Genomic DNA, 18,624 nt, shown 5'->3' with positions numbered 1-18,624 from the left:
AAGCTGATCTGCCTGTCTCGACTTTCCTCTTGCTGATCTTGGAGCAGACTAGGAGATGGCGGGTCAAGCTCAAGAACTAGCGCGTTTTGTCAAAGAGTTAATTTTAATTTTATTTGTAATTGTTTATGTGTGTGTATCTTCTTGTTGCCCGCTTCAAGAAGGGCACCTGTTTGGAGGAAACGGGCCGCTGCAGTCTGACACCTCATTTGGCGGAGATGCCAGAGAGGAGCGGCCAGAAGGAGGGTAGCTTTCGCTGACCCTAGAGTCGTCTTGGGATGGGCCGCTGCAATCCTGTCATCCCAGAGCGAGTGGGACAACGGAGAGGGACGGTTAAAGATCTCCCGCTGCAATCACTCTTCCGGCATCAGGCCGTTGTAGATGAGTGAGAGGGACGGGTTAAAGGTGGGTTGTTACGCCCTTGGCTGTCTAAGCTTCTTCAAAGATGATCTACGACCGTACTGTGCTAGTGAGATCCACCGCTGCAATCAGTCATCCCTACCACCGAGGACGACTGAGAGGGCGGTTGAAGAGTGGATCTCGACTGGTTCTTCTTTCTTCTGACCGTAGGAGGAGGTTTGGAAGGAGTAGAAATGTCAGATGACAAAGGAATGTTATGTTTTTGTGTTATGTCTTTCGTTTTTGTCATGATCACCCACAGGGCTTGAGTGGTGGACCGTTTTGTGTCCTGTATATATGTGTCACCTATGTCCAGAGATTTCTTCTTTTGGATGATGGTGTGCTTGGCGACATTCATCATGGTCAAAAGAATCGGGTTGTTCGTTTGTCCTCCAGGGAGTTGATTGTAAAGGATCATGTCCTTTGTTATTTCTATGTCTTCCTTTGTTAGGCCAAGATATTGTTGTTTCAGGCGCTCCCATATTCCTTGTGCAAAGGAGCACTTGGTGAGGACGTGGGCCACATTGTCTTCTGGTTTTCTGCAGAATTTGCAGTTTGTTTTTCTGTCGGAATGTATTGATCTATTAAAGTCTCCCCATTTGTATCCTCCATGTGCAATCCGAAAGGACATGGAGGATAGGTGAGGTGGAAGGAAGAGTTTGATTCCCTTGTTTTTCAAGAGGATCTCATTCCAAGGAATCTTCTTTCCGTTTTCATCGATCTTGTCAATTTTCTTTTCATTTTGCGTTTTCAGGTTGATGTAGATATTTTTGTAGGAAGTATTTTCCCAGTCGTGTTTCAAGCCTTTGAGTTTGCAAAAGGACTTGAAGATGTCCGCATACATTTCGTTTGGAATTGGGGCATGCGGAATGCTGTTGGAGAACAGATGAGGATTGATGTGTCTCATTCTGTAACTCAAATTGAACATGGCCCATTCGTGCCAGATTTCGGTGGCGTCTTCTAGTGAGAAGAGGTGGCGAATTCTGTCGATGCGGCTTGTTTGAAATTTTGATTGGATGTCCACCATGTTGATGCCTCCATCTTTGACAGGAGGAAACGTTTTGCTTCTCTGGAGCTGTTCGAATGGTGAAGGATACCAGAGGAAGTCGAAGAGGATTTTGTTTAGTTCTTTGATGTGTTGTTTCGTTGGCATCAGCACTCTACTGAGATGCAAAGTGACGGGTACCAAGAGAGTGTTGATGATCGAGATCTTTCCATAGAGGGAGAGTCTTCGTGGTTTGTGGATGTTGGCGATCGTTTGAGTTTTTTTGATGGCGGTCTGCCAGTTCATCTTGTCAAGTTGTGTTTTGTTTGTGCCTAGCCAGATGCCCAGGATCTTGACGTTGTTCAAGATCGCAGCTTCTGGAAAGAGTTGCTGAGCTCTTTGGGCCAGGTCCGGTTTGGACGCCAGGATCTGGGTCTTTCCCTGGTTCACTTTCTGGCCGGACATCGTCTGGTAGATGGCTAGTTCTTTGTTGATTTCCTTGAGAGATGGAATGTCTCTTGTGATGAATGTGGTGTCGTCCGCATATTGCTGGATTTTGATTGTCAGCTTGGAAAAGCGAAAACCGTTGATCAGATGATTTTTCTCTATGCGTCGGGTGAGAACGTCAGCACAGATTATGAAATAGAGCATGCTGAGGGGACAACCCTGTCGTATGCCCCTTTTAACGTTTATTCGTTTTGTTAAAGCTCCATTGATTTCTATTTTGCTTTTTGTTTTGTGGTAAACTAATGACAGGTAATTCATCATTATTGGTTTTACTCCGAGTTTCTTCAAGATTCCATAGAGGAAGGAGTGACTAACTCTATCGAAAGCTTTTTCAAAGTCAGTTATCATGACGTACAAGTCCCTGTGTTGAGTTTGAGAAGCTTCCAGGGCAGCTTGTATATTCATTGTAACATGCTCTATTCTGCGGTTTGGCAGTCCACATTTCTGATTCGGACAAATCAGGTTTGTGATCATGGGTGTGAGTCTGTTGGAGAGGATTTTGCTCAAGATCTTGTAGTCTGTGTTGAGCAGAGAGATCGGTCTCCAATTTTTGAGCTTTTCTTTTTCACCTTTTTTAAAGATTAACTTCACTTTTGCTTCTCTCATTGAGGGAGTCATTGTTTTTCTCAAGTAGCAATTTGTAAGCATCTCTAGAATGTCGTGTTTCAGGAAATGCCAGCATTTTTGGTAGAATAATGAGCCGAGACCATCTGATCCAGGTGCAGAGTCCTTATTAAGAGAATCGATGGCGGTTTTTACTTCTTTGAGACTGATCAGCTGTTCCGCTTGTTCAGCTGCGTCTTCCTCAATTTTGGCCTCTCCAAGAATGTTTAAGTAGTTGTTTTGTTCTTGAGAGTTTATGTTGTCTTTTACACCCCATAGGGAGTGGTAGAAGCTGTGTACTTCTTTGAGAATGTCTTCTTTCTTGGTGAGTGTTGTGTTGTTTGCGTCGTGTATCTCAGTGATAGAGGTACTTTTACAATTTTGTTCCTCTGCTTTGAAGAAGCTTTTAGATGGTTCTTCATCGCTAGTTGGGATAGTTCTGGATCTGATTTGCGATCCGACTGCTTTATAATCGTAGAAGTTGTTGATTTTCTCCAAGAATTCCGGGCGACGATCTTCCAGGACGTGGTCTGGATGAGCGTCCAGAGTGTGGAGCATATTTTTCGCTTGATTGTAATCTTCTCTACGCTTGAGTGCGACATCTTGCGAGAGTTCAATCAGTCGATTTTTCAACATTTTCTTGCCATGATCCCACCTTATAAGCATGTCTGGTGGTTCTATTTGTGGTACGTTTATGGTCCAGTTTTCCCAAGCCGTTTCGAGCTCTGTTATGACGTGAGCATATTCTAATATGCTGTTATTGATTTTGTATGAATATTCACCCCATTTGGTGTGTTGTTGATATTTTAGATGAATTATTGGTAATGTGCAGTGGTCTGATGATGTGAAGTATTCATGTTTGATGTTATGATAATTTTCAAGTGCATGTTCATTTATGTATATTCTATCTATCCTGGTCTTACTGTTGTGGTTTTGGCGCGTGAACAGTCTTTTGTAAGGATATTCTTGTCTGAATATGTCTGTCAATTGGTTATGATGTATTAATGTTCTAAGTGCTGTTTTATCCGGTGTAGTGAAGAAAAATTGCGGCTTAGCAGTGTCCAACGGATCAAGGATCACGTTAAAATCACCAAGCAAGACCACATGTTGATGTTCATATTCCAGCATAGCCTCGGAGAGCAGTTCAAAGCATGACTTTCTCTCTCCGTTGCTCTGCGGAAGGTATGCATTGAATATGTTTATGTTATTTTTACCACATTTGATGTTGAGGTGATGTATTCGATTTTGTACTATTGTGTGATGTGTGATTTCGGACCTATCGTGTATGTCCTTCTTTACGATGAACATTGTCCCTGCATAGAAGGGGGTTCTATCAGGTTCTATGTTTGTATATGTTATGTAATTGTTATGTTGAGCCCACGTCTCGAGTTGATCGGTGGGGATTCTGTGTGTTTCCTGAATTGCCAGTACAGAGAGTCTGTGAGATGTAGAGAACTGTTTGACATCTCGCAATTTCTTGGATATTCCGTTGATGTTCATTGAGCCAACCTTGAGGTTGCCCAGTCCGGCGTCCGAATCGTCACTCTCCGTATCTGTGAACATGATTATAGATAGAGAAAAAGCAGATTAAAGTTTAAGAGTTTTGGACTAGACCGTGTAGTTGGATGGGACGCCGTCTGAGTCCGTGAGCTCATCCACCGAACTGAAGACATTTCGATGGAGAGGAGAGGTCCCGGTCAGTTCAGCCCGCGTAGACTCTCTCGAAGAAACGGACTCCGAGTCAGTTGACGAGTTGTCATTGTCAACTGAGACCGACGCATCCTTGGAGCTGGCGTGGGATGCGTCGTGGTCTCTGGGATTCGTCGTCCTGGGAGATGCTGGTTGGGCAATCGATCTCCGCTTTAGCAAGGGTTCTTTTGGAGTCGATGTCTTGGACTCTGTGTTGGACATGGGCTTATCCGCTATCTCAGTATCTGATGAGAAGATGCTGCGCATGGAGGTTTTGGGGTTGTGTTTCCCTCCTTTGCCCACGGTGATAAAGCCATCGTCGCTCGTGGGGGGGTTCTTTCTCTTCCTACTCTTTTCCCTGAACTTTTCTCTTGCATTGCAACCAGGTTTGTGTCGGCCTGTTGATCGGCACACATGACAGGCGAGCTGCTGCCTGGTTGGCGACGAATCTGACACATACGTTTTTTTTGGTCTGGATGCAGCAAAACGCGGTCTGGACTTCTCGGCCTGTCTCGCAAGGAAAGCGGCCTCTGATCTTTGGCAGAAGAGTTCGTTGCTTCTGTTTATGGATTCTCTCGAGCGTCCCTGTTTCCTGGGTTGTCTAGGCGCCCGGTCTCGGGGTGGGTCGGCCTTGGACTCCCGGTCTCGAGGTGGGTTGGCCTGGGTCTTCTTCGGTTTCGTGGGGCACTTTGATGTTAGGTGTCCCCGGACTTTGCAAATCTGGCAGAGTGGCAAATGTCCTTCTCCAGGCTTGGTGATGGAGATCCATTCACCAAACATCTGCACCTTATCTGGGATGTTGGCGAGTTTAGTGTTCTGCAGGTACACATGCAGAAACTCGTTGCAGATGGTGGGGTGCTGCTTGTGTTTACCTTTAACCATCTGGTAAACATTTCCCCAGTTTGCTTGGCAAGCAAACTCATTAATTAAATCCAGATGCCACTCGTCTGGCACTGGATATAATGTGATCACGTCGCATGGTGGCATCGGTCGCCATACTTTGATCACGTAACCTACTTCCTTGTGTGAATAGGTCACGGGTGACTGATGGTCTAGCGCCAGCTGTTCCATCAGCACGGATTTGGTTTCGTTCTCAGAAGCTGAGAACGTGACGGTGAAAATGTGCTGCCGCAGGCTCTTGGCACGCACAGCTTTTAGCTCCTTTCCATACTTTGCAAGGAAGCCATCTTGCATAAAGAAACTGATGAAAGTGCTTACATCAAGCCAGGACTGGCTGGATGCTTGCACAACCAAGGTTCTTTGATATTTAAACTCGTTGGCCTTAGAGTCGCCCATGAGTATAGCTGGTGTTTAGTTTATGTTATTTTAAATATAAGAATTAACAAAGACTTACCAAAGTCCAAGCTTTTCAAGTTTTAAATTTTCCTTCTGAAGGAAAATTTAGCTAAATTCTGTCTTGACCACACCCTAAAAGCTGGTCACGTACTGTCTAGACTCGCTGTAGCTAACTGGCTATTCTCACCTGACCTACTTTCTACGTGGCAATCAGCTAATTCCCTTAAGGGGAAAAGGCTGACTCCAAAAAAAATCTAGGGAGGGAAAAAAGGCTAACTACTCGCCTAGATCAGTGGTTCCCAGCAGGGGGCCACTGATCTAGCTGACTTAGGCTATTTTCTACACTTTCTAGTTATTTATTTATCTAACTGACTTTAAAAAAAATCTAAAAAGGCTGGTAAAAGTTAGGCCGGTGTCGCTTTCACTCGCTCGCTCTAGCGAGGAAAGCAAGGCTTGCTTGTTAGTCGCTTTTTGGCAGCAATGTCTCCAAAGCCACCAGTTCGCAATTAATCGTTCGCACTTTGAATAAGGCTCGTGAGACTTACCTTATTCTGTTCTTCTCAGTTTAATACCTGGGACGCCCAGCATCGCTGGGCTCTTGTATTAAATGTATGTTTGAAGACGGGGTGTCGATTCAAAGCTCGCTTTGTCGCACCCACGGGTTGTCCCGGTATTGCAGTACCTCCGGGTTCGGCCCACATCCCACCTTCGGGTGGGATAAATGAACAATCAATCATTGAAAATGCGAATCATGGCTTTCGTTGTTCGTCGGTCTCATTTCTTGTGTTTTATTGGTCGTCGTGTGTATCATATGTCATTTTCTGTTCATTTTCATTCATTGCGCCGATGTTATCTACTCTCTCGCGTACGTGTGTGTGGTGTTGCAAATTTTTCGCTTGTTGTCGCGTGTTCTGCAATGACTCTCTATTGAATAAAAGTTCCTGTGCTGAGCAATTCAGCCAGCACAGCTGTGCCAATAATGCGACTCACCTTGTCAAACATGTGATGTTCTCCTACGCAGACACAAACTTCTTTTCGTCGCGAGTCGTGAACAAACCAACTGACTGACCGGCCGGCTTCAAGCGGCACGTGACATGCAGAGTCTTGCATTAGTTTAATAAATGTCTTGCATTAGTTTAATAAATGTGAGCAAGCAATGCTCAGAGGGCGACTTACCTTTCAAAGAATAGAATGCGATCACTCATCATATGATAGCATGTATGGCAGCGAATGAAACTGAGCTTTGCTGCAGGCCATTGGCTTGAAATAAAAACAGCATTCTTAAGAAAATTTAGCCCGCTATATATGGCGCTTGGTTAAGCTTCTTCATCATTCTATTTGAATACAAGGTAAGTGCGCCTGAGCATTGTTTGCTCTCATTTTTCAAACTCATACATTGTTCTTTTTCGAAGTAAGTGAGTGATCACAGAAACAGCAGCAGCTGCTGAAGTGTCGTCGAAAGGTTCTGCTCACACACAAAAAAGGCAAACAAAAGCAACGGAGCAAAGCCGAAGAGAATCACGGTCCCAGAAGAAGTAAGTGAGTGATCACAGAAACAGCAGCAGCTGCTGAAGTGTCGTCGAAAGGTTCTGCTCACACACAAAAAAGGCAAACAAAAGCAACGGAGCAAAGCCGAAGAGAATCACGGTCCCAGAAGAGAGATGCTGACAGGCAACCAACTCATACTTACCTGACGAGGGTCTTCACCGTGATCACGTAGGCGGTGGGCCCAGGGCGAGACTTCACCATTGCACTTCGGAGAAGTTGACCTCTGCGATTACCTTAAATGTGGGTAACTCGGTCGTATAATTTCTGTTAGTGGGGACTGCGTTCGCGCTATCCCTTTTTTAACTCATCAACCGAAAGCGAAGAAGAAGAAAAAGCTTTTTCCATCCCCCCCCCCCGTACAACACATATCAAGCGTTTGGAGACCGAATTGTTGTCTTGTGTCCTGCTGTTGCGAGACCACAAGCTGAAAGCGAAATCATCTGAAAGCTTTTTAAGCGAATCAAAAGCAAGAGGTGAGCGTACTTGCTTCGGCAGTACATATACTAAAATTGGAACGATACAGAGAAGATTAGCATGGCCCCTGCGCAAGGATGACACGCAAAATCGTGAAGCGTTCCATATTTCTTTTAGTCACCGACTGGATGTGCATCCACAGTTCATCGACATGCTTTCTATGCCTTGTCCTTTGCTTGGATGCGACTTGATCGCGTCGTCACGCACGTGGTGTGCCCACGTTGCCAGGCAGTGGAGAACACCAGCCATTCGACAAAGTCGATTTCAAATGCGACCAGGACTGCCGGCCGGCGGACCGAAAGCGCCGCCGCGATGTCTAAACGTCGACGTCGTGGAGCATTGCTTTATCGCTTCTCGGCTCTCAAGAGCTAAGATATTCTCTATGTACTAATCAATCAATTGTTTCGAACTGTCATACGCTGCTTTCGCCTTGTAACGCTGTTCTTGCCCGCTCGGATCAACATCGCTCCGCTTTCAATGCATTGATCAACACGATCCCCTGATCAACTCGATGCAGCCTCAAAAGTTCTACTCCAATTTTCTATTTTTACCAGTAATGCAGTCTATCAGTGCCTCTGGTTTCGATCGCTAGCCTCCCCGACCCAGCTGGGCGAACCTGCCTCAACGTCTGGCCAGTGCACATCTGTGCTCGCCGAATGAAAGCTTACTCTTCTCCAGTGAGTATTAATTACACTCCCACCTATATATATATATTTTTTTTTTTGATTACAGTATATTGATTCATCGAGCCTCTGCTCCACATTTTTATTGATTATTCGTCTGCCACGAGAGCCAAATTATCCTTAAATGGTTCGACTCTCTTCCTCGTGGGAGACCCCAATTTTATCCGCTCTGCCTACTGGCAGACCGGGTATAAGAGTCAAAGTACCTGCGCGAGGACGCGTGAAGGAGACGTGGGCGCTGCCCGGCGGTCAATTACTGCCGGTTCCAGCGTCCACACACGACGGGTCGCCCGGTTCGTCGCAGGGCTTCTTTCTGGGCTATGCAGAAAGAGCCTGTCTCCCTGGCCCGCTCCGCCATTCTAAATTTGCGGACGGGCCATATAGTTTTTCGATCCACACTCTCCCTCCACAGGTACCTCGACTCCCCAGCCTGGCCCTCGCGACCTAAGCTGGTGGACTTAACCCTCCGGGTGCATCGTCACCCCATAAATCACGCCGCTCCCCGCCGCCGCGGGGTGTGGCAGGCCGGTTTCTGAAAGTCTTTGACCTGGCTATGTTTGTTTGTGCTCTCTCGCCGTGTCAATTATTTGTACCCGTGCGCTGTTGATGCAAATAAAACAGTTTAACACAAGTGTAGTATCTGTTCTTCTCAGTTTAATACCTGGGACGCCCAGCATCGCTGGGCTCTTGTATTAAATGTATGTTTGAAGACGGGGTGTCGATTCAAAGCTCGCTTTGTCGCACCCACGGGTTGTCCCGGTATTGCAGTACCTCCGGGTTCGGCCCACATCCCACCTTCGGGTGGGATAAATGAACAATCAATCATTGAAAATGCGAATCATGGCTTTCGTTGTTCGTCGGTCTCATTTCTTGTGTTTTATTGGTCGTCGTGTGTATCATATGTCATTTTCTGTTCATTTTCATTCATTGCGCCGATGTTATCTACTCTCTCGCGTACGTGTGTGTGGTGTTGCAAATTTTTCGCTTGTTGTCGCGTGTTCTGCAATGACTCTCTATTGAATAAAAGTTCCTGTGCTGAGCAATTCAGCCAGCACAGCTGTGCCAATAATGCGACTCACCTTGTCAAACATGTGATGTTCTCCTACGCAGACACAAACTTCTTTTCGTCGCGAGTCGTGAACAAACCAACTGACTGACCGGCCGGCTTCAAGCGGCACGTGACATGCAGAGTCTTGCATTAGTTTAATAAATGTCTTGCATTAGTTTAATAAATGTGAGCAAGCAATGCTCAGAGGGCGACTTACCTTTCAAAGAATAGAATGCGATCACTCATCATATGATAGCATGTATGGCAGCGAATGAAACTGAGCTTTGCTGCAGGCCATTGGCTTGAAATAAAAACAGCATTCTTAAGAAAATTTAGCCCGCTATATATGGCGCTTGGTTAAGCTTCTTCATCATTCTATTTGAATACAAGGTAAGTGCGCCTGAGCATTGTTTGCTCTCATTTTTCAAACTCATACATTGTTCTTTTTCGAAGTAAGTGAGTGATCACAGAAACAGCAGCAGCTGCTGAAGTGTCGTCGAAAGGTTCTGCTCACACACAAAAAAGGCAAACAAAAGCAACGGAGCAAAGCCGAAGAGAATCACGGTCCCAGAAGAGAGATGCTGACAGGCAACCAACTCATACTTACCTGACGAGGGTCTTCACCGTGATCACGTAGGCGGTGGGCCCAGGGCGAGACTTCACCATTGCACTTCGGAGAAGTTGACCTCTGCGATTACCCCAAATGTGGGTAACTCGGTCGTATAATTTCTGTTAGTGGGGACTGCGTTCGCGCTATCCCTTTTTTAACTCATCAACCGAAAGCGAAGAAGAAGAAAAAGCTTTTTCCATCCCCCCCCCCCCGTACAACACATATCAAGCGTTTGGAGACCGAATTGTTGTCTTGTGTCCTGCTGTTGCGAGACCACAAGCTGAAAGCGAAATCATCTGAAAGCTTTTTAAGCGAATCAAAAGCAAGAGGTGAGCGTACTTGCTTCGGCAGTACATATACTAAAATTGGAACGATACAGAGAAGATTAGCATGGCCCCTGCGCAAGGATGACACGCAAAATCGTGAAGCGTTCCATATTTCTTTTAGTCACCGACTGGATGTGCATCCACAGTTCATCGACATGCTTTCTATGCCTTGTCCTTTGCTTGGATGCGACTTGATCGCGTCGTCACGCACGTGGTGTGCCCACGTTGCCAGGCAGTGGAGAACACCAGCCATTCGACAAAGTCGATTTCAAATGCGACCAGGACTGCTAAAAAGGCTGGTAAAAGTTAGGCCGGTGTCGCTTTCACTCGCTCGCTCTAGCGAGGAAAGCAAGGCTTGCTTGTTAAACGCTTTTTGGCAGCAATCATTCTATTTGAATAAGGTAAGTTTCACGAGCCTTATTCAAAGTGCGAACGATTAATTGCGAACTGGTGGCTTTGGAAACATTGCTGCCAAAAAGCGACTAACAGCAAGCCTTGCTTTCCTCGCTAGAGCGAGCGAGTGAAAGCGACACCGGCCTAACTTTTACCAGCCTTTTTAGATTTTTTTTAAAGTCAGCTAGATAAATAAATAACTAGAAAGTTTAGAAAATAGCCTACGACAGCTAGATCAGTGGCCCCCTTGCTGGGAACCACTGATCTAGGCGAGTAGTTAGCTTTTTTTCCCTCCCTAGATTTTTTTTGGAGTCAGCCCTTTCCCCTTAAGGGAATTAGCTGATTGCCACGTAGAAAGTAGGTCAGGTGAGAATAGCCAGTTAGCTACAGCGAGTCTAGACAGTACGTGACCAGCTTTTTGGGTGTGGTCAAGACAGAATTTAGCTGAATTTTCCTTCAGAAGGAAAATTTAAAACTTGAAAAGCTTGGACGTTGGTAAGTCTTTGTTAATTCTTTATATTTAAAATAACATAAACTAAACACCAGCTATACTCATGGGCGACTCTAAGGCCAACGAGTTTAAATATCAAAGAACCTTGGTTGTGCAAGCATCCAGCCAGACCTGGCTTGATGTAAGCACCTTCATCAGTTTCTTTATGCAAGATGGCTTCCTTGCAATGTATGGAAAGGAGCTAAAAGCTGTGCGTGCCAAGAGCCTGCGGCAGCACATTTTCACCGTCACGTTCTCAGCTTCTGAGAACGAAACAAAATCCTTGTTGATGGAACAGCTGGCGCTAGACCATCAGTCACCTGTGACCTACAAGTACAAGGAAATTGATTATGTAATCAAAGTATGGCGCCCTATGCCACCATGCGACGTGATTACTTTATATCCAGTGCCAGACGAGTGGCATCTGGATTTAATCAACGAGTTTGCTTGCCAAGCAAACTGGGGTAAAGTTTATCAGATGATCAAAGGTAGACATAAGCAGCACCCCACCATCTGCAACGAGTTTCTGCATGTTTACCTGCAGAACACTAAACTCGCTAACATCCCAGAGAAAGTGCAGATGTTTGGTGAGTGGATATCCATCACCAAGCCTGGAGAGGGACATTTGCCACTGTGTCAGATCTGCAAAGCCCGGGGCCATTTAACATCAAAGTGCCCCACAAAACCGAAGAAGACCCAGGCCAATCCACATCGAGACGGGGCGTCCAAAACTGATCCACCCCGTGACCGGGCGCCTAGACAACCCAGGAAACAGGGACGCTCGAGAGAATCCATAAACAGAAGCAACGAACTCTTCTGCCAAAGATCAGAGGCCGCTTTCCTTGCAAGACAGGCCGAGAAGTCCAGACCGCGTTTTGCTGCATCCAGACCAAGAAAAACGTATGTGTCAGATTCGTCGCCAACCAGGCAGCAGCTCGCCTGTCATGTATGCCGATCAACAGGCCGACACAAACCTGGTTGTAATGCAAGAGAAAAGTTCCGGGAAAAGAGTAGGAAGAGAAAGAACCCCGCCACGAGCGACGATGGCTTTATCACCGTGGGCAAAGGAGGTAAACACAACCCCAAAACCTCCATGCGCAACATCTTCTCATCAGATACTGAGATAGCGGATAAGCCCATGTCCAACACAGAGTCCAAGACATCGACTCCAAAAGAACCCTTGCTAAAGCGGAGATCGATTGCCCAACCAGCATCTCCCAGGACGACGAATCCCAGAGACCACGACGCATCCCACGCCAGCTCCAAGGATGCGTCGGTCTCAGTTGACAATGACAACTCGTCAACTGACTCGGAATCCGTTTCTTCGAGAGAGTCTACGCGGGCTGAACTGACCGGGACCTCTCCTCCCCATCCAAACGTCTTCAGTTCGGTGGGTGAGCTCACGGACTCAGACGGCGTCCCAGCCAACTACACGGTCTAGTCCAAAACTCTTAAACTTTAATCTGCTTTTTCTCTATCTATAATCATGTTCGCAGATACGGAGAGTGACGATTCGGACGCCGGACTGGGCAACCTCAAGGTTGGCTCAATGAACATCAACGGAATATCCAAGAAATTGCGAGATGTCAAAAACTTCTTTACATCTCACAGACTCTCTGTACTGGCAATACAAGAAACACACAGAATCCCCACCGATCAACTTGAGACGTGGGCACAACATAACAATTACACAACATACACCAACATAGAACCTGATAGAACCCCCTTCTATGCAGGGACAATGTTCATCGTAAAGAAGGACATACACGATAGGTCCGAAATCACACATCACACCATAGTACAAAATCGAATACATCACCTCAACATCAAATGTGGTAAAAATAACATAAACATATTCAATGCATACCTTCCGCAGAGCAACGGAGAGAGAAAGTCATGTTTTGAACTGCTCTCCGAGGCTATGCTGGAATATGAACATCAACATGTGGTCTTACTTGGTGATTTTAACGTGATCCTTGATCCGTTGGACACTGCTAAGCCGCAATTTTTCTTCACTACACCGGATAAAACAGCACTTAGAACATTAATACATCATAACCAATTGACAGACATATTCAGACAAGAATATCCTTACAAAAGACTGTTCACGCGCCAAAACCACAACAGTAAGACCAGGATAGATAGAATATACATAAATGAACATGCACTTGAAAATTATCATAACATCAAACATGAATATTTCACATCATCAGACCACTGCACATTACCAATAATTCATCTAAAATATCAACAACACACCAAATGGGGTGAATATTCATACAAAATCAATAACAGCATATTAGAATATGCTCACGTCATAACAGAGCTCGAAACGGCTTGGGAAAATTGGACCATAAACGTACCACAAATAGAACCACCAGACATGCTTATAAGGTGGGATCATGGCAAGAAAATGTTGAAAAATCGACTGATTGAACTCTCGCAAGATGTCGCACTCAAGCGTAGAGAAGATTACAATCAAGCGAAAAATATGCTCCACACTCTGGACGCTCATCCAGACCACGTCCTGGAAGATCGTCGCCCGGAATTCTTGGAGAAAGTCAACAACTTCTACGATTATAAAGCAGTCGGATCGCAAATCAGATCCAGAACTATCCCAACTAGCGATGAAGAGCCATCTAAAAGCTTCTTCAAAGCAGAGGAACAAAATTGTAAAAGTAGCTCTATCACTGAGATACACGACGCAAACAACACAACACTCACCAAGAAAGAAGACATTCTCAAAGAAGTACACAGCTTCTACCACTCTCTATGGGGTGTAAAAGACAACATAAACTCTCAAGAACAAAACAACTACTTAAACATTCTTGGAGAGGCCAAAATTGAGGAAGACGCAGCTGAACAAGCGGAACAGCTGATCAGTCTCAAAGAAGTAAAAACCGCCATCGATTCTCTTAACAAGGATTCTGCACCTGGATCAGATGGTCTCGGCTCATTATTCTACCAAAAATGCTGGCATTTCCTGAAACACGACATTCTAGAGATGCTTACAAATTGCTACTTGAGAAAAACAATGACTCCCTCAATGAGAGAAGCAAAAGTGAAGTTAATCTTTAAAAAAGGTGAAAAAGAAAAGCTCAAAAATTGGAGACCGATCTCTCTGCTCAACACAGACTACAAGATCTTGAGCAAAATCCTCTCCAACAGACTCACACCCATGATCACAAACCTGATTTGTCCGAATCAGAAATGTGGACTGCCAAACCGCAGAATAGAGCATGTTACAATGAATATACAAGCTGCCCTGGAAGCTTCTCAAACTCAACACAGGGACTTGTACGTCATGATAACTGACTTTGAAAAAGCTTTCGATAGAGTTAGTCACTCCTTCCTCTATGGAATCTTGAAGAAACTCGGAGTAAAACCAATAATGATGAATTACCTGTCATTAGTTTACCACAAAACAAAAAGCAAAATAGAAATCAATGGAGCTTTAACAAAACGAATAAACGTTAAAAGGGGCATACGACAGGGTTGTCCCCTCAGCATGCTCTATTTCATAATCTGTGCTGACGTTCTCACCCGACGCATAGAGAAAAACCATCTGATCAACGGTTTTCGCTTTTCCAAGCTGACAATCAAAATCCAGCAATATGCGGACGACACCACTTTCATCACAAGAGACATTCCATCTCTCAAGGAAATCAACAAAGAACTAGCCATCTATCAGACGATGTCCGGCCAGAAAGTGAACCAGGGAAAGACCCAGATCCTGGCGTCCAAACCTGACCTGGCCCAAAGAGCTCAGCAACTCTTTCCAGAAGCTGCGATCTTGAACAACGTCAAGATCCTGGGCATCTGGCTAGGCACAAACAAAACACAACTTGACAAGATGAACTGGCAGACCGCCATCAAGAAAACTCAAACGATCGCCAACATCCACAAACCACGAAGACTCTCCCTCTATGGAAAGATCTCGATCATCAACACTCTCTTGGTACCCGTCACTTTGCATCTCAGTAGAGTGCTGATGCCAACGAAACAACACATCAAAGAACTAAACAAAATCCTCTTCGACTTCCTCTGGTATCCTTCACCATTCGAACAGCTCCAGAGAAGCAAGACGTTTCCTCCTGTCAAAGATGGAGGCATCAACATGGTGGACATCCAATCAAAATTTCAAACAAGCCGCATCGACAGAATTCGCCATCTCTTCCCTCTAGAAGACGCCACCGAAATCTGGCACGAATGGGCCATGTTCAATTTGAGTTACAGAATGAGACACATTAATCCTCATCTGTTCTCCAACAGCATTCCGCATGCCCCAATTCCAAACGAAATGTATGCGGACATCTTCAAGTCCTTTTGCAAACTCAAAGGCTTGAAACACGACTGGGAAAATACTTCCTACAAAAATATCTACATCAATCTGAAAACGCAAAATGAAAAGAAAATTGACAAGATTGATGAAAACGGAAAGAAGATTCCTTGGAATGAGATCCTCCTGAAAAACAAGGGAATCAAACTCTTCCTTCCACCTCACCTATCCTCCATGTCCTTTCGGATTGCACATGGAGGATACAAATGGGGAGATTTTAATAGATCAATACATTCCGACAGAAAAACAAACTGCAAATTCTGCAGAAAACCAGAAGACAATGTGGCCCACGTCCTCACCAAGTGCTCCTTTGCACAAGGAATATGGGAGCGCCTTAAACAACAATATTTTGACCTAACCAAGGAAGACATAGAAATAACAAAGGACATGATCCTTTACAACCAACTCCCTGGAGGACAAAAGAACAACCTGATCCTTCTTACCATGATGAATGTCGCCAAGCACACCATCATCCAAAAGAAGAAATCTCTGGACATAGGCGACACATATATACAGGACACAAAACGATCCACCACTCAAGCCCTGTGGGTGATCATGACAAAAACGAAAGACATAACACAAAAGCATAACATTCCTTTGTCATCTGACATTTCTACTCCTTCCAAACCTCCTCCTACGGTCAGAAGAAAGAAGAAACAGTCGAGATCCACTCTTCAACCGCCCTCTCAGTCGTCCTCGGTGGTAGGGATGACTGATTGCAGCGGTGGGTCTCACTAGCACAGTACGGTCGTAGATCATCTTTGAAGAAGTTTAGACAGCCAAGGGCGTAACAACCCACCTTTAACCCGTCCCTCTCACTCATCTGCAACGGCCTGATGCCGGAAGAGTGATTGCAGCGGGAGATCTTTAACCGTCCCTCTCCGTTGTCCCACTCGCTCTGGGATGACAGGATTGCAGCGGCCCATTCCAAGACGACTCTGGGGTCAGCGAAAGCTACCCTCCCTCTGGCCGCTCCTCTCTGGCATCTCCGCCAAATGAGGTGTCAGACTGCGGTGGCCCGTTTTCTCCAAACAGGTGCCCTTCTTGAAGCGGGCAACAAGAAGATACACACACACAAACAAACCCAAATAAAATTAAAAAATGAATTATCTACCAAAACGCGCTAGTTCTCATGCTTGACCCGCCATCTCCTAGACTGCTCCAAGATCAGCAAGAGGAAAGTCGAGACAGGCAGATCAGCCTGAGGCAGCCACTAACCAAATATTTACATCCACAGATTACCATCTACCGCGGTGGGTCCCTTCGGTCGTAGTGAATCCCTCGCCTCCCTGGTAGGTATCTTCCATGTAAGTATGGTGTGCCTGCTGAGTGTTTGGGTGTGTGGACGGCTCCCGGAGCGGACGCACTAATGATGAGACAGGAAACAAATCCATTCCGTATGGACAATTTGTAAACCTGCAAGATGTAGTGGTATCCATCTTGAACTCTGAGCGTTGCGCAAAAAAGAAGAAAATAAAAAAAAAAAAAAAAAAAAAAAAAAAAAAAAAAAAAAAAAAATAAGATCAAGTGTAGTATCTGTTCTTCTCAGTTTAATACCTGGGACGCCCAGCATCGCTGGGCTCTTGTATTAAATGTATGTTTGAAGACGGGGTGTCGATTCAAAGCTCGCTTTGTCGCACCCACGGGTTGTCCCGGTATTGCAGTACCTCCGGGTTCGGCCCACATCCCACCTTCGGGTGGGATAAATGAACAATCAATCATTGAAAATGCGAATCATGGCTTTCGTTGTTCGTCGGTCTCATTTCTTGTGTTTTATTGGTCGTCGTGTGTATCATATGTCATTTTCTGTTCATTTTCATTCATTGCGCCGATGTTATCTACTCTCTCGCGTACGTGTGTGTGGTGTTGCAAATTTTTCGCTTGTTGTCGCGTGTTCTGCAATGACTCTCTATTGAATAAAAGTTCCTGTGCTGAGCAATTCAGCCAGCACAGCTGTGCCAATAATGCGACTCACCTTGTCAAACATGTGATGTTCTCCTACGCAGACACAAACTTCTTTTCGTCGCGAGTCGTGAACAAACCAACTGACTGACCGGCCGGCTTCAAGCGGCACGTGACATGCAGAGTCTTGCATTAGTTTAATAAATGTCTTGCATTAGTTTAATAAATGTGAGCAAGCAATGCTCAGTGGGTTTTTTTTTTTTTTTTTTTTTTTTTTTTTTTTTTTTTTTTCTCGCGCAACGCTCAGAGTTCAAGATGGATACCACTACATCTTGCAGGTTTACAAATTGTCCATATGGAATGGATTTGTTTCCTGTCTCATCATTAGTGCGTCCGCTCCGGGAGCCGTCCACACACCCAAACACTCAGCAGGCACACCATACTTACATGGAAGATACCTACCAGGGAGGCGAGGGACTCACTACGACCGAAGGGACCCACCGCGGTAGATGGTAATCTGTGGATGTAAATGTTTGGTTAGTGGCTGCCTCAAGCTGATCTGCCTGTCTCGACTTTCCTCTTGCTGATCTTGGAGCAGTCTAGGAGATGGCGGGTCAAGCTCAAGAACTAGCGCGTTTTGTCAAAGAGTTAATTTTAATTTTATTTGTAATTGTTTATGTGTGTGTATCTTCTTGTTGCCCGCTTGAAGAAGGGCACCTGTTTGGAGGAAACGGGCCACTGCAGTCTGACACCTCATTTGGCGGAGATGCCAGAGAGGAGCGGCCAGAGGGAGGGTAGCTTTCGCTGACCCCAGAGTCATCATGGAATTGGCCGCTGCAATCCTGTCATCCCAGAGCGAGTGGGACGACGGAGAGGGACGGTTAAAGATCTCCCGCTGCAATCACTCTTCCGGCATCAGGCCGTTGGAGATGAGTGAGAGGGACGGGTTAAAGGTGGGTTGTTACGCCCTTGGCTGTCTAATCTTCTTCAAAGATGATCTACGACCGTACTGTTCTAGTGAGATCCACCGCTGCAATCAGTCATCCCTACCACCGAGGACGACTGAGAGGGCGGTTGAAGAGTAGATCTCGACTGGTTCTTCTTTCTTCTGACCGTAGGAGGAGGTTTAGAAGGAGTAGAAATGTCAGATGACAAAGGAATGTTATGCTTTTGTGTTATGTTTTTCGTTTTTGTCATGATGACCCACAGGGCTTGAATGGTGGACCGTTTTGTGTCCTGTATATATGTGTCGCCTATGTCCAGAGATATCTTCTTTTGGATGATGGTGTGTTTGGCGACATTCATCATGGTCAAAAGAATCGGATTGTTCTTCTG

General features: G+C 45.4%; 4 non-coding genes and 3 pseudogenes across 4 annotated transcripts; all 7 read left to right on the top strand.

Annotated features, from left to right (window-relative positions):
* The first annotated feature begins 6,017 nt into the window (after nt 1-6,017).
* On the top strand, nt 6,018-6,180 carry LOC145772915 (U2 spliceosomal RNA; annotated as a pseudogene).
* Nucleotides 6,181-7,158: 978 nt separating this feature from the next.
* LOC145773519 (U1 spliceosomal RNA) lies at nt 7,159-7,321 on the top strand. The gene has a single exon (XR_014289895.1). It is a non-coding gene; the product is annotated as a U1 spliceosomal RNA (small nuclear RNA).
* Nucleotides 7,322-7,503: 182 nt separating this feature from the next.
* On the top strand, nt 7,504-7,610 carry LOC145772945 (U6 spliceosomal RNA). Its single transcript, XR_014289371.1, has one exon. It is a non-coding gene; the product is annotated as a U6 spliceosomal RNA (small nuclear RNA).
* Nucleotides 7,611-8,798: 1,188 nt separating this feature from the next.
* LOC145772912 (U2 spliceosomal RNA) lies at nt 8,799-8,974 on the top strand (annotated as a pseudogene).
* Nucleotides 8,975-9,828: 854 nt separating this feature from the next.
* LOC145773424 (U1 spliceosomal RNA) lies at nt 9,829-9,991 on the top strand. The gene has a single exon (XR_014289806.1). It is a non-coding gene; the product is annotated as a U1 spliceosomal RNA (small nuclear RNA).
* Nucleotides 9,992-10,174: 183 nt separating this feature from the next.
* LOC145772944 (U6 spliceosomal RNA) lies at nt 10,175-10,281 on the top strand. The gene has a single exon (XR_014289370.1). It is a non-coding gene; the product is annotated as a U6 spliceosomal RNA (small nuclear RNA).
* A 6,621-nt stretch (nt 10,282-16,902) lies between these two features.
* On the top strand, nt 16,903-17,076 carry LOC145772904 (U2 spliceosomal RNA; annotated as a pseudogene).
* The last annotated feature ends 1,548 nt before the right edge of the window (nt 17,077-18,624 follow it).

The sequence above is a fragment of the Aplidium turbinatum genome, chromosome 6, assembly GCF_918807975.1.
Source record: "Aplidium turbinatum chromosome 6, kaAplTurb1.1, whole genome shotgun sequence".
NCBI lineage: Eukaryota > Metazoa > Chordata > Ascidiacea > Aplousobranchia > Polyclinidae > Aplidium > Aplidium turbinatum.
The sequence above is the reverse complement of the archived record's forward strand: the minus strand, read 5'-3'. Positions and strand labels throughout refer to the sequence as shown.